This window comes from Uranotaenia lowii, chromosome 3 (genome assembly GCF_029784155.1).
Source record: "Uranotaenia lowii strain MFRU-FL chromosome 3, ASM2978415v1, whole genome shotgun sequence".
In the NCBI taxonomy this organism is placed as follows: Eukaryota; Metazoa; Arthropoda; class Insecta; order Diptera; family Culicidae; genus Uranotaenia; species Uranotaenia lowii.
Genome location: NC_073693.1, coordinates 173932438 through 173948410, shown reverse-complemented (window position 1 = coordinate 173948410; position 15973 = coordinate 173932438).

The window sequence follows — 15973 nt, the reverse complement described above, 5'->3', positions numbered from 1 at the left end:
GTTTTTATTAGCCCCAGTGTCTATGAGTAACTTTAAATTTGCTTTTGTTTCGAGATATGGGAGGTAATTCAAGTTATCATGTTTGTTGTCTGGACGAAGCAAAAATTTAGGTCTAAATCGTCTATTTCATCATCTATTTCTTCGTTTTTAATTTCGTTGTTATTTATGGTTCGGTTGAGTGTTAACCTGCTTTTAACCGAGCCTATCTCCATCGGTTGGGGATTATTAAAGGTTTTTTTCTGTTCATTAAAATGTTTCTTATCATTGGTGTCATTCACTGGATATTTGAAATTTTTCTTTTGGAATGGGGGTTGTTGTGCAATACTTTCTCTGTTTTTGAATTTGCAAACGAAAGCATAAGCTTCCTCAATGTTCTCCGGTTTTGCGGCCTGCACATACCCAAAATAGGGCTCTTTAAGGCCAGAAATAAATGCAGCAAGGATGTCCTCGTCAATAAATGAGCTTATTGCATCCCAATTAAGTTTGTATTTAGTTTTTTGTTTGGCCAAACTTTTTATGTTTTGCCCAATTTCAGTTATTATTTGGTAATATTTATGAAGGGACATGTTATCCTTCATTTTCGTTTGCCATAGTTGGCTTTTGTAAAAGGTCAGCTCCTGCTTGTCGCCTAATGCGTTCCTGAGGACTTCGCTTGTTTCTTCGAAGGTTCGCGGGTTGCCCGCCAGACAAATGATGTCCCGTGCTTTCCCTTCGATTTTATTTATGACGGCTGTAACATAAATTTCGTACTGGCATGTTGTGACCAGCGGTTTGAAAACGTTAAGTGTTCTCTCAGCGTTATCCAGCCAAGCTGGAAGTTGCTTCCTGTTTCCGTCGTATTTAGGAATTGATTTGATAGGGTCTGGTATAGCAAATAAATTTTCTAATCTCCCTGTTGGTTCATTAACTGAATTTGGATTATTGTTTGTTAGTGCGTTTATTGCCAACTGTTGTTGGTCTTGGGTTGAATGTATTTGGCTGACCATAGTGGTTAGGTGCGTGATTTGCGCCACGAGGTCTTCCATTTTTGTTTGTTCTAATTTCAGTGCTCCTAAATCGGGGGGATTTTCAATAGGAACGTGTGAAAATTCAGCAGATTCTTCCGAAATTTCTGAATCCGAAATATCACTAAAGATAATTTACGAACTGAATAATTGTCTTGCCTTTTTCAAAGCGCTTAGCTTTTTTTTCTTTTGGCATTAATTTATTTGATGTAACCCCTTTAGTTTGCTCAGTCAGTATGAACGAGCAGAGGGAATCTTATTTCAGTCTCCTTTTATAAACACTTGGCGTGAACTAGCAGCGCGAGCTTTTTGCTTAGTCCGCCTTATGCGCGTTTCAAATGGTGACTATGTGGTTTATTTTAACTTTTTGTAGAGATCTGCCTATCTGGTAGTACAGATCAATACCAACAAAATTTTAGCAATTTTCTTAATTTCAGAGCCTATCTGGTAGTACTCTGGGAAAAAAAATAAAACGCTAGCACTTTGTTTTAACTGGGAGCACACAGAATGTGTCGCCTCACTCCCTGTCGCGAAAACTGTCTATCTGGTAGTGCAGTTTCCGGACGCAAAAAGATAAGCAATTAGCTTAGTTTTCGAGCCTATCTGGTAGTACTCGAGTGAAAAGAGGCCTATCTGGTAGTGCCTAATTTCACTAAGATAAACACTAATCTTTTTGATTTGAGGTGAAAAGTAATAAAAAAATCACTTACCTCGGTTTGCTGTCGTGACGGTAGGTTGCTGTAGTGGTCCTGACGGGGGGATCCTCAACTCGAAACGATGACAGGTCATCCGCGTTGTTCCGATGCTTTCTTCGCGAGATCACTTTTTTAAGTCGGTTATTAATCGACTTTTATCCACTTTTTTATCATCAGAATTCACTAAAGCTGCTTCCGTCGGCTGCGCCAATTATGAGACCGAGTCTCCGAGGATGTTTTTAAAAAAGTTTTATTTTCACATTCCTCTTGCTTATTCACTAATCACTATCACTAAACTAACTGCTAACTGCACTTCCTGCTGCTGAACCACTTACTGCTGCCGGGTCGGGAACCAAAGAGAGCGAGCATGCCTTCGCTATCGGTATTTAAGTGATCATATTTGCTTACGATGCAATTATGATCACCGCGTGGTTGCGCGTGGCTTGGGAGCGCCACGTTTATACATCCTGTCTCGGGTTCTGGGAGAGGGATGTATGTAACTATATATAAAGGCAAAGGCAAGCCAGTAAAACTGGAAATAATTCAGCTAAACCTCAACCATAGCGAGATTGCACAGCTTCTGCTGGAGCAAACGGTAGGCGAAAAGAAGTGTGATGTGGCGCTTTTATCAGAACCATACAGAATCCCGTCTGGAAACGGTAATTGGGCAGCGGACAGGTCTGGCTCAGCTGCTGTTTACGCCACGGGACGTTTTCCTATCCAGGAGATAGTGGTAGATTCTCGGGACGGATTCGTGATTGCCAAAATTAACGGCATCTTTTTCTGTAGCTGCTACGCTCCACCAAGATGGACGATCGTGGAGTTCAACACAATGTTGGACGAACTCACTCACGAACTGACAGGAAAGGTCCCTGTTGTAATAGGAGGAGACTTCAACGCCTGGGCGGTAAACTGGGGTAGTAGGCGCAACAACCCTAGGGGCCACAGTCTACTAGAGTCCTTCGCAAGACTGGAAGTTGAGCTGTGCAACACTGGATCCATCAGCACCTATCGCAAGCATGGATTACCAGACAGAACATCAGTGATCGATATCACCTTTGCGAGTCCATCATTAAAAACTGATATGAATTAGAGAGTGTGTGACGATTATACCCACAGTGATCACCAGGCGATACGCTATAGCGTAGGAAACCGAAATCCGATGGCAGTAAGGCAGCTGCCAGTGCACGAGCGGAGATGGAAGACTAAAGTGTCCGACAAGGAAGTGTGCACCGAAGCTGTATACATGCAGGACTCATCCCAGGTCCATAATGCTGAGCAGCTGACGAAAATGATGGTAGCGGTGTGCGACATGACCATGCCCAGAAGAAATACACCGAAGTGGTGGCGACGACCGGCTTACTGGTGGACTTCAGAAATAGCTGAGCTTCGTACTAGCTGTCTAAAAGCGAGACGACGAGCTCAACGGGCGAGAAATGAAGCCGACAGAGAAACGAGAGGTGCCGTTTACCGAGCAGCCAGAGTGTCACTTAAGCGAGCTATTAAAACAAGCAAAGAAAACTGCTACAGAGCGTTATGCCAGAGCGTAGATGATAACCCATGGGGGCAAGCCTATAGAGTTGCACTGGCGAGATTCGGTGGCCCAAGGTCGCCGACCGAAAAGTGTCCGGAAAAACTGAGAGAGATCGTTGCACATCTTTTCCCGCAGCATGGCCCGACGCAGTGGCCACTTACCCCGTACGACGCGGGTGCCCACGACATCGAGCCAGTAACGAACGAAGAACTCGTGGCTATCGCTAAGAAACTTGCGGTGAATAAGGCCCCTGGTCCGGACGGAATCCCAAATGCAGTGCTGAAGGTGGCGGTACAGACCATTCCGGATACCTTCAGAGTGGTGCTACAAAAGTGTCTCGACGAGGGATCTTTTCCCAATTCGTGGAAAACGGCGAAGTTGGTGCTACTACCGAAACCCGGGAAACCCCCAGGGCATCCATCATCATATAGACCCATTCGTCTGCTGGACACCCTTGGTAAGCTACTGGAGAGGATAATATTAAACAGACTTATTATCTACACAGAAGGCGGAAGTGGACTGTCGGACAGACAGTTCGGTTTTCGGAAAGGGAGATCTACGGTGGACGCCATCCGTATGGTGACAGAGTACGCGAAGCGCGCATATAAAAAGAAGCGAACAGGTGTTCGTCACTGCGCCATTGTGACGATCGACGTTAAGAATGCCTTCAACAATGCCAGCTGGGAAGCGATTGCCAAAGCGCTTCACAGGATGCTTGTTCCCAATACTCTCTGCAGGATAATAGGAAGCTTCTTCGAAAATCGAATCCTGACGTACGAAACCGAAACTGGGATACGATCTACTGCCCTAACAGCGGGTGTTCCACAGGGTTCCATACTCGGTCCTGTGCTTTGGAATGCCATGTATAATGAGGTGTTAACGCTGAAACTACCAGCAGGCGTGCAGATAGTCGGATTTGCTGACGATATCGTGCTCATGATTACCGGCGAAACAATCGAGGAGGTAGAAGACCTTGCAACGGTGTCCGTAGAAAGGGTTGGCATCTGGATGGAGGGAGTTAAGCTTCAGATAGCTCACCATAAAACCGAAGTTCTGCTCGTGACCAATAAAAGAGTTGTGCCGCACATGGAGATTACTGTTGGAGGGCACACAACATCTTCGAAACAGCAGCTGAAATACCTTGGAGTAATGGTCGACCATCGCTTAAGTTTTGGTGCGCATGTCAAATACTGTTGCGAAAGTGCATCGAAAGTCATAGATTCATTGGCCTGGATTATGCCGAACTGCCATGGTCAAAAGAGTAGCAAGAGACGTCTCCTTGCGAGCGTAGCACTGTCGAAACTACGATACGGAGGAGCGGCCTGGAGCTCCGCGATAGAGGTAGAGCGCAACAGATCCAAATTACGGAGCACACATCGGTTGATAGCCATGCGAGTTTCCTGTGCGTACAGGACCATATCAGCACATGCAGCTTTTGTCATCGCGGGCATGGTTCCCATCGACATAACTCTGGCGGAGGATATGGAATGTTACAAAGCAAGAGCTGTTAGAGGAGTGCGTAATATTCAACGAGCAGCGTCAATGCTCAAGTGGCAGGAGCAATGGGACGCATCGAACAACGCAAGATGGACGCATAGGCTAATCCCGAGACTTTCAGACTGGGTAAATCGGAAGTATGGAGAGGTCAATTTCTACCTGACGCAGTTCCTTTCGGGTCATGGGTGCTTTAAGCAATACCTTCATCGGTTTAAGCTTATCAGCTCGCCTTATTGCCCGGAATGCGTAGAGACGGAGGAATCGGCAGAACATGCTATCTTTGTCTGCCCCAGGTTCAATTCAAGGCGTCAACAACTTCAAAATTTGAACGCTGAAAACATAGTGAGTGAAATGTGTCGCGACGAACAGTCATGGCGTCCTATAGTCGACGAAATCTCGCAAATCATGCGCGATCTGATAAGGATCAGGAAAGATGATGAACGGAGAGAGCGAGATAGTCAACCAAATTTGACAAGCTAATGAAAGGTCTTGGGCCTCGTATGACACTTCAATTCAAAAGCAACGCGATCTTAGGGCGCGGTATAACCCTAATCTGGACTCATACGTGTGGTGGGACTTAAAAGGTCTCACGTACTCAGCTACGATCTTTCCTGCAGCAAAAGGAAGCGGAGATACCATTCGGGGTGGTCGTGTCGGGATTCTAGCTTGGTAGTTTCTCAATCGGCCATGCCTTGGTGGTTAGAAATCCTGCGGAAGTGGTTGCTGTGACGGGCGCGAGTTACTTTGAAAGCGTTACCTAACCGGCACACGTTTCGAGGTCCCCGGGATAGTGGATGCTGTGACGGGCGTGAGTTATTATGAAAGCGTTACCTAACCGGCACACGTTTCGGGGTCTTCCGTACCAGTCTGAAGTTGACGATAGAGGAAAAGGAGAAGGAGGAAGAAGGATAAAGCAGAACGATGATCAAGGAGAAATTGAGGAAAAATTGAGAAAGAGGAAAAGGGTGAGATGTATAAGTGCATGAGCACAGCCTACCCCTTGATGTAGTATCATAGGGTGAAACCAAGGGGCACATCTGGCACACGAAGCCCAAGGTGGTTTTAGTGGGACGAACCCACACACGGCAGCAAACACCCGGCTGTTATGGTTTGAAGTCAAATTTCCATCTTGTAAAAAAAAAAAAAAAAGAAAAAAAAAAAAAAAGGAACTCCAAAGCGTCATTCAGATCCACAACAAGCTACATAATCCGCTTTTCCACCATAACCAACCAATTCAGTATTTGAGGCACAGGTTTCCCACAAGATCAAGGAGAAATCTAGTACACAGAAGAGCCAATACGGAGAAGATGAAGAGATCACCCGAATATTATAGCAAATTAAAGTACAATAACCTCCCAGGATTTTTGAAGCTCGTAACGAACAAACTCAGCTTCAAACGCCAAGTAAGAGCCTACCTAAAAACCAACTTAATGAACTACCTAACTTAATGTAAACCAAAGCAAAAAAAAATCAACTGTAAACTAACTCAGCTGTAAAACAAGCTCGCAAGTACCCCCTTAACAGAGAGTAATCTCACTGGGGGCTACGAACAGTCGAAATCCTCACTTACAATATATCCGCCACTAATCGCCACCATACCGTATTTTCTCTGTACCCCCTCTCTGCTAGCCACCACCTGCCGCAAACCGCCCCTCCAACCGCCCACACCAACCGCCAACACCCGTCACCAAACCGCCTCGAACCACACAACCAAATGAAAATTTATAATGTGATAGTGAAGAAAAGAAATGATGTTGAATTCAAATATTGTAAGTAATAAGTAATGAAAAAAATATGAATAAATAGTGAGGAGGTTTTTTGCCTACGGGAGCATGATTTTGAAGAAAAAATCAACTCCCGCGGGCTTTTCCCTGCTCTTGAAAAAAAAAATACCAGAACAATATAAGAATAGGGTTTGCCAATGAATTTCGTTTAATCCAAGGTTTCACTTATCTGATGTGGTCTTTCTCCCGTCTACCTCGGATAGTTGGGGTTCTACTAATACATTCTTTTGTATACCATCCGTGCGCAAAGCTCGATAAATATTTAGATCTAGCGTAGGGCTACCATATCCCGCAATGCTAAAAAGAGTACAATTAAAAAAAAATCTTAAAGAGTAAGGAAAACTCTATAAAATTTTTAAAAAAAAAACAGAGCTATTTGAAGTCATTCAAATACTGCCAATTTGCCAATTATTATTATTATGAATAAGCATTTCAGATTGCCTGTTTTTTTTCTGGTCCGTAAAATTTCCAGAATTATCCTAAATCGAAGCAAAATCCAAAAAAACAGCGTTTTTCTTTAAATAGAATTTACATAAATTGAACATCTTGAATTTACATGAGAAAATCCTGCATTTTTGTCAGATTTTCCCGGTTATTGTCCGGTTTTTTAATTGAAATTTTTTAAGTCCAATGACCGGATTTTGACAGGTTTTTGGGTAAAATGCTCGGATTTTCAAAGCCCGAATACGTTCAGGAAAATTTTTGGCAGGCTTATTCATGACGTATATGATAATAATAAATTTTGTCATAATTTTTTTTTGTAATGGAAGTTTTTTTTTTGTATTCCTATTTGAATTGTTCGAAGAAAAAGAAGCATTTTATGTTATACTGACAAACCACACCAAACCCGATAAAATACTTAATTTCAAAAAGAGATTTTAGGCGCGTTTATTTTTTTGAACATCCAATATGTTAGATTTATGCGGACGAAGCATTCGAGTATGTATATTGCTTGTGTGCTTTTTGTTAACTGTTCGGAAGTTCATTGCATACTCAAAGGCGCTTATTGCGTTGACTAAAAATTACAATTCAAAGATATTTTCATGAATACGGGATTTTTAGGAGAGGTATTGAAAGTTTTTGTATGTTGTATTTCTTCCATATTTATTCTATCTATAAGATGTGGTACACTCAGTTAATATACTGAAACAAACAAGTTCATTTTTCTGATTAAATGGCTCTCATAAAAAAGATTACATTTCCCAAAATTTCACAAAAAGAAGAGTACGCCCATTTTTCGATCAAAAAAAGTACATGTACACTTAAAACATGAGTGATTTCATTTTAATATAGCAAGTTTTCAATCATCAATATATCTGAAGGTTTCTTACATTTGCTAACAAAAAACGTATGCATTTAAAAGGCCAACTCTTCAACTTTCATAAACATATCATTTCATATGTATGTATTAGAGGTTCTAGTTATAAAATAACATTATTGAAAGAGGTAGATTCGCAATTTTCCGTATTTTATTCAGACACTTACTTTCTTATGTTCAGGTTTTGCATATCATTCGGGCGCATAGTTTAGTGAATGCATGGATCTTGTATGCAAATGGTGGCTTGTATACATTACTGATAAATTATTGAATTAAGTATGCAAACTTGGCTTTAAAGTTTAGAATTTTTGCTGACCACTAAATTGAGGCAATGATAAGACAGATGTACCTAACAAGGTACCGTAAACTGAAAGAACTTTGATCAACTTGAAATTTTTGCAGATTATCATCATTAACTAAGTCTGGAATCCAAATATCTGAAAACTGTTTTCTACGTTTGAAAGCCTATAAATTTAGTTTCAAAAAGGCTAAGTTTGGTTCTTGTTGAAGATGTTTTTTATATCACTTAAAATGTAGTTTTAAGGTTTAAAATATCTGTTTTTTCGAAGATTCACAAACAAACACCTCTCCTGATAAAATGGTAGCATTTAGAAGCATGAAGCATTTATATGAAAATTAAACTTTTTTCCTTTGCATAGGCATAGTTTTGAGTTATTTTAATGATCGTTCTATGATAGCTTTTGAATATATTTAAAAAACGGTCATTTTCTATGAGAAAGTCTGTAAAATCGCTAAGTTTAAATAAAAATAGAACATAGGAACAGTGAAAGGAATTGAGGAATTGCATAAAGGTAATATTTTATTTGTTTTTGAAGCCAAAAAAATATGAAAAATGTTTTTATTTTGCCTTTAGATGAATGCAGCAACATTGTCTATCTTTTGAGTATATTTCCTCTTGAAAGAAAACGTTGAAAGCCTTCTGTTTTAATTGACATCAAAACAATAATTTTGAAGATGTTGAGATACGTTAAAACCATAGTGATCAAAGTTACCCCGAAACATTAAATCTGGTTTTGTAAAAAACATTTAGTTATAGCCACTTATGTCGTTTGAATATTCCGCTATCATTAATCATGCTTTTTACTCCTTACCTCAGTAAGTATTTTAAAACTTTTTAGTGTAACAAAAAACCAACCCCTTCCAAAATATTCGAAAATGAATTTAAAAAAGTGATCAATGTTCCCTCAGTTTACGGTACCAAATTGAATTATTTTCACTTCATATAAATTATAGGAGATGAATTTCTGAACAGAAGTTACTAATTTTCTTACTCCATGACACGATCGTTAATCTACTTTCTATAGCACACATTTCCCCCTAATTACTCTTTTTATATGTACTGATTTGTGTGCATATTCTACACAAATCATTTCAAACCTGCAAAAACCAACGAGAGAAAGTTGCAGCTTTGAGATACAGATAGGCATATTTCCATGCACAGTTATTATTCTCGGCATAATTACAGTGAATTTCCAACTGGCGTTGCCATTCCTTCAGTTCTAAGCGTCAGCAAAAAGCTGTGTAAGGTTCAGCTCAATTGTAGCATTTTGTTTAGCATAAAGTAACAAGGCTGTAGGTGAATTTTGATTTCTAGTACGTTTCACCCTGCCAGCCGATGAACGTTGTTTCTAGGCTCCATTCGGAAACCTTTCAGAACATTCAACATCATCCCGGTCACCACCTTTATCATTGCTACAGCATCCGGCAACCATTTTCTGTTGGTCCATGCTCACTAATACCCAATGGAGCTCAAAACCCTGAGGCGGACAAACCAAAAGATGGTGGCTTCCTTTTCACCGGAACAGGTTAAATCACGACGTCGACACGATTTGCGTTGGCTTCCTCTCCTGGTTTTCATTCCAGGGAAAGCGGCTCAAATCAGGAATCTAATTTTGGATAGTTAATTTCGTTTAATTTTGGGTCCTGTTTACGATATGGCTGGCGCGCTAAGGCTTTGCGTCAGCTCCTCCGAAAGGTTTACCACCCACCTGTTGTTGTGTTGTGCGTTCCAGGGCAGAAGCTTTCTGGCCTAGCTACTCGTCGAAGGCCACCCAGCCTTTCCCCTTAGGATTCAGCCCGGTTCAATTGCTGCCGTTCTGCCATTCAAGTAGTTATGACCGGCGGCGCGTCTCGTCGATGAATGGTGCCTAATTTAATTACAGCTCAATCGGCCAAAAAGGCTTTCAGTGCAATCATGCTGGAAATGACTCTTGGGCATGAATCATTACGACGAAACCAAAATGACGATCGTAAACTCCAGAATTACTTTTGTAAAATCACAATTATCATTATTTGGCCATCTCAAAGCTGAGGTCAGCCAAATTTCATATTATTGTTACGCTTGGGAACTTTAATTAAGCCACTAAAAATAAAAATCTGTGATTAATAATCACGTCAAAAAAGAAGATACCTACAAAAAGTCAATGTTCCATCTTTTTAATGCGATGTGAAAATTACAAGTGAAACAGTTATCCTGAGGATTCATTATACCATAAACTAAGGTTGCCAGATTCCTCGTTTTTTCGAGTTTGCCCGGATATTTAATACAAAATTTGGGAAAAGTCCGGTCCGGTCCGGTTATTTCACTTTATTAGCCAAATAAAAAAAAACATTTATGCGTCCACAACGAAATTTTTTAAAATAATCATGAAAGATTTTTTGAAGCCTAAAATAGAATTTAAAATCTGCTGACAAGTTTTTATGGAAAAAAAAATCTTGTTTTTTCTTGAATTTTTTAGTCTATCCTGGGCTTTGACCAAATTTGCTCTGATTTTTTGTCAACAATTCTGAGATTGGATACCCGTTTTTCTAGATGTTCAGATAAAACAGCCCGATTTTTCCGGCCCTTACCCTGATATCGCATGAAGCAACAATAGCAGTAATATTTGGTTTTGCTCGAATTGAATTTTACATTTGTTTCTGTCAAAAATGTTTTTTAAGAAAAAGCATATGAGCGCTGCATACATTTAGGGGTAAAAAAATACTACACAAAACTCTATTAACTGAAATCGTAAAAATCGTTTCAATGGATGATATTTTAAAATTAACAAATGCGTGATGGAAAACAATCATATTCCAGTGCTGGAATCTTTCGACTGCTACCTCCTGCCTGTTATATTGATGTTGATAGGGTGCGTCCTGGATGTTAGAAGTTGGTCCGTTTCACTCTCCACAGTGGAGAGTCTCCACTGAATTACTAGCACTTCCTCGACATTTCACGTTACCGCGACGAATCTTGGTAATCCTTAACGGTAACTTTCACATGTTTACAAATCGAAACAAAAAAAAATTAAACGTCAAGATGACCTCTTGTTAATCAAGTCCGATTGAGCTGAATTTTTGCACGGTTCAAAGTTTTTGGCCAATTAACAAATGTTTTTGAGGCCATTTTTTCTGCCACCCCTATGTTTATCTTTCAATTGTAATACCAAAGAACGGACCCTTAGGAGGCGATACTGTACGACGCAAGATGGCAAATTTTTATTAGTCAAGGTTCTTTATCAATCTCCAAAATTTTACCGATTGATTATAAGTTGCTAGTATTGCTGTGACAAGCATAGATTTTGATTTTAAATACTCTTGCGTTGTAAACATTTCAAAGTTTTTCGTTCAATGCCTATTTTTTTCATTTTTACTAGCTGCGCTAGTAGATGGCTTCATTGTGGTGCATAAATCCAGGGGTAAAGTCAATTAAAAAATCTATATTGCCTATGTTTAAGAATTAAGATCCGTTATATTCTGGTAGAAACAGTATAAACATATTTGTATATCTAAAGGGTGATACGGTTAAAATTTGGTCAAGGGAAAACGCGTTTAAATCGGTGAAATCGTTTGTTAAAAAAATCAAATTAAATTTTTTTTTCAAGTTCAATTAGCATAAAATTCAGGAAAAATATTCAGTTAGGCTTCCGCTTTTCCAAATCCGAATTGCCGGGCCTTATGCTTAACCCCTGCCATCAGATTTTGTACAGCCACCTTGTCCACCCTCTTCGCCGCAGAAAGCCACTTTGCCTTGAACTGCTGCTCGTCCTAAGCAGTTTTTTTGGTCTTCTTTAGGTTCCGCTTGACAATAGCCCAGTGTTTCTCAATTGGGCGGAGTTCTGGCGTGTTCGGAGGGTTCTTGTCCTTGGGAACCACCTGCACGTTGTTGGCGGCGTACCATTCCATGGCCTTTTTACCGTAATGGCAAGATGCCAAATCCGGCCAAAACAGTACGGAACGACCGTGTTTCTTCAGGAAAAGCAGCAGATATTTATTCAAACACTCTTTCACGTAATTTTCTTGGTTGACAGTCTCGGAAGCTATTAAAATGCTGCTTTTCAAGCCACAGGTACAGATGGCTTATCAAACCAGATATTTCTTCGCGAACTTTGACAGTTTCATGTGCTTGAAAATATCTGATACCTTTCCCCTTCCTTTTGCCGTATAAAACTCCTGTCCCGGAAGCTGCTCGTATTCGGCTTTGTTGTAGGTTTCGTCGTCCATTACCACGCAGTCAAACTTCGTCAGCATCGTCGAGCATCGCCTCCGGGATCGTGCTTTGGCCGTCGTATTTTGTTTATCATCGCGATTTGGAGTCACTACCTTCTTGTAAGTCGATAGTCTGGCTCGTTTTTAGGCTCGATGCACGGTTGTAGACGATACGCTCATCTTTTTTGCGGCATCTTGGAGAGAGAGGTTAAGGTTTCGCTTGAAACTACCGACAACTCTCTTTGTCGTCTCAGCGGCTTCCGGTTTTCGATTTCCCCCCGATCCAGACTTCCTGGCTGTCGACAAACGTTCCCCAAACACTTTAATTACATTTGTTACGGTCCACTTCCATCTGTACCGTTGAGCCGTCAACACGTACGCCGGAGCATCGTATCGTTGCTGTGTACCTGCAGGAACATTTTACATTATTTATTTTTTCCTTACCTGTATTTCAATCAGCACTTTTCAGTGCTAAAATTATTTTCATTTTCTTTTATTCATATTTTCTCTTTTCTTTCCAGCATGGGGAAGTCATCGGCCGGCTCAAGGGCCGGGAGAAAACGGATTGCCGAACCTAATTCAGGTCCATCGCCCAAAAAAGTTGAAATTTCCAATTTATTCGATGTCCTTCATAACATCGGTGATGAGGAAATATTCATATTTAATTCTGATAAGAGTACTAAGAAACCTTCTTCTTCTTATACTCTTAAAAACGAAAAGATTCCACCAATAACGGTCACGATTCCTGACTTCAATGCCTTTCGAAAAGAAATCGTCACTTCCGTCAAGGATGTGAAGATTTCTTTTCAGATCGGTCGAAGGGGAACTGCTCGTATATTGGCGGAATCTTTTAATGATTTTCAAAAAATTTTAACTTATTTGAATAATAAAAAACACCAATTTTTTACGTACGACACTAGAGGTGATCGTCCTTTTAAAGTTGTACTTCGTGGTCTCACCGGCGATCAGACACCGGATGAGATCATAAATGAATTAAATTCTTTGTTAGGTTTTTCTCCAATTCAAGTAATTCAAATGAGGAAAAGAACCAACACGAATAATACTAGTAGTGTTGGTTTTGCTCCTGAACTTTATTTGATCCATTTTAAAAAGGATCAGGTTAATAATTTAAAAATTCTGGAAAAGGCTCGTCTTATGTTTCATTGTCGAGTAAAATTTGAACCTTTTCGTAAATCTATTACCAATTTTTTACAAAACATTACGCAATGTCGTCGTTGTCAAGCTTTTTGTCACGGCACTAAAAATTGTAGAATGAATGCCAGATGCATGTTTTGCGGCTCATTCGATCATGAAAAATCTAAATGCCTTTTTGGTGGTGATAAGCCAAAAACAGAATTTTTTAAGTGTGCGAATTGCGCAGGTAATCATTCCTCGAATTCTCTAGACTGTCCCATCAGGGCAAAAATTATTGCTTCTAGGAAAAATCCCAAAGTTTCCAGAAAAGTTTCTTCTCCTCCTTCCTCTTTTTCGTCTTCACACGTCGGGCCGGCAAACAACCTGCCTGTTCGCGGTCAGCCTCGGTCTACATTGGAATCACGGCTGGGTAATACCCGAAGTGATTTTAATGTTACCTGTGCTGAATCTGCGCCCCAGACTCGTTGTTTATCGTTCTCAGAGGTGGTTGAAAATGGGTTTCCCTCTTCAGGTTTAACTAATAAAAATGGGAAAAAACCAAGTCTCAACGTTCTTGCGAAGGCTTGGGAAAATCCCCGAAATTCAAATACTTGTTCTTCTCCTTCATTTTCTGATCCTAACAATTTTGTTGATTTGGGTGAGATTACTGAGGAAAAATTAAAATTTTTGCATCAAAATTTAATGGAAATGATGCAACTTATGTTGAAAGCAAATTCAATGTTTGAAGCTTTCCAAACTTCTTTTAATTATGCTAACAAAATTATTATGACTTTACGATTCCCTCATGGATCCAAATAGATGTTTAAATATTATGAATTGGAACGCTAGATCTTTGCTGGCTAACCAAGATGAATTCTTTTTATTTTTGAAAACTCAAAACATACATATTGCTGCCATCACTGAAACTTTTTTAAAGCCAGACAATAACTTGAAAAGCAATGCTTTCTTTAAAATTTTACGAAATGATCGACTTGATCGACAAGGTGGGGGTGTAGCTATTGTCATCAATAGTCGTCTCAAATTTAGACTTCTTCCTTCTTTCAATACAAAAGTCTTAGAAACAATTGGAATTGAATTAGAAACTTCTATGGGGAAAATTATAATTGTTGCCGCATACTTGCCTTTTCAATGCAGCGGTGAACAGAAAAATTTTTTGAAGGGAGATTTACAAAAACTCACCAGAAATAAATCTAAATTTTTTATTATTGGTGACTTTAATGCAAAACACCGATCTTGGAATAATATTTCATCAAATTCTAATGCGAATATTTTGTTTAATGATTGCTCTGCAGGTTATCATACTGTTGAATATCCTAATGGGCATACTTGTTTTTCTTCAATTAGAAATCCCTCCACAATTGATTTGGTTCTAACGGATTTAGGCGAGCATTGTAGTCAATTAGTTACTCATGCGGACCTCGATTCAGACCACCTTCCAATAACTTTCTCTTTATCCCAAAGTCCCATTGGACACCCTTTAAAATCAACTTTTAATTTTCAAAAGGCTAACTGGGAGCGATATATGAATTTCATTGAACGTAATTTAGATGTAAACGTTCCACTGAATTCAATAGAAGATATTGATTTGGCTATAGAAAATTTGACAACTTCAATAGTCAATGCTAAAGCCGCTTCAATACCTAAAGTTAAACATAAATTTAATCAACCTTTAATTGATGATGATCTTCAGTTTTTGATACGACTGAAAAACATTCGTCGACGCCAATATCAACGTACTAGGGATCCTTATTTAGAATTTATTTATTGCGACCTTCAAAAAGAGATCAAACGTCGTTTAAATTTCATTCGTAATGAAAATTTTGCTAAAGCAGTAGAGGACATAAAACCCTACTCAAAGCCTTTTTGGAAATTAACTAAAATTCTGAAAAAGCCCCAGAAGCCAATTCCTACTTTGAAAGATGGGGATAAACTTCTTTTAACTAATTCAGAAAAAGCTCAAAAATTAGCCCAACAATTTGAGTCTGCTCATGATTTTAATTTAAACGTTGTTAGTCCTATTGACGCTCAAATTTCCCTAGAATTTGATGATATTCTTTCAAAGCAAAATGTGTTTGAAAGTTCTTGTGAGACAAATATTGATGAACTTAAATTGATTTTCAAAAAATTTAAAAATATGAAAGCTCCGGGGGAAGATGGGATTTTCTATATTCTTATTAAAAAGTTGCCTGAAAGCACTTTAAATTTTTTAGTTAAAATCTTCAACAAATGTTTTCACTTGGCTTATTTTCCCAATAAATGGAAAAATGCCAAAGTAACTCCAATTTTGAAACCTGGAAAAAGTGCTTCAGAGCCATCAAGTTATCGACCAATTAGTTTGCTTCCTTCTTTAAGTAAACTATTTGAGAGAGTTATTTTGAATAGAATGATGATTCACATTAATCAGAATTCTATTTTCCCTGATGAACAATTTGGTTTCCGTCATGGACATTCTACTACACATCAACTTTTGAGTGTAACTAATATGATTAACGCTA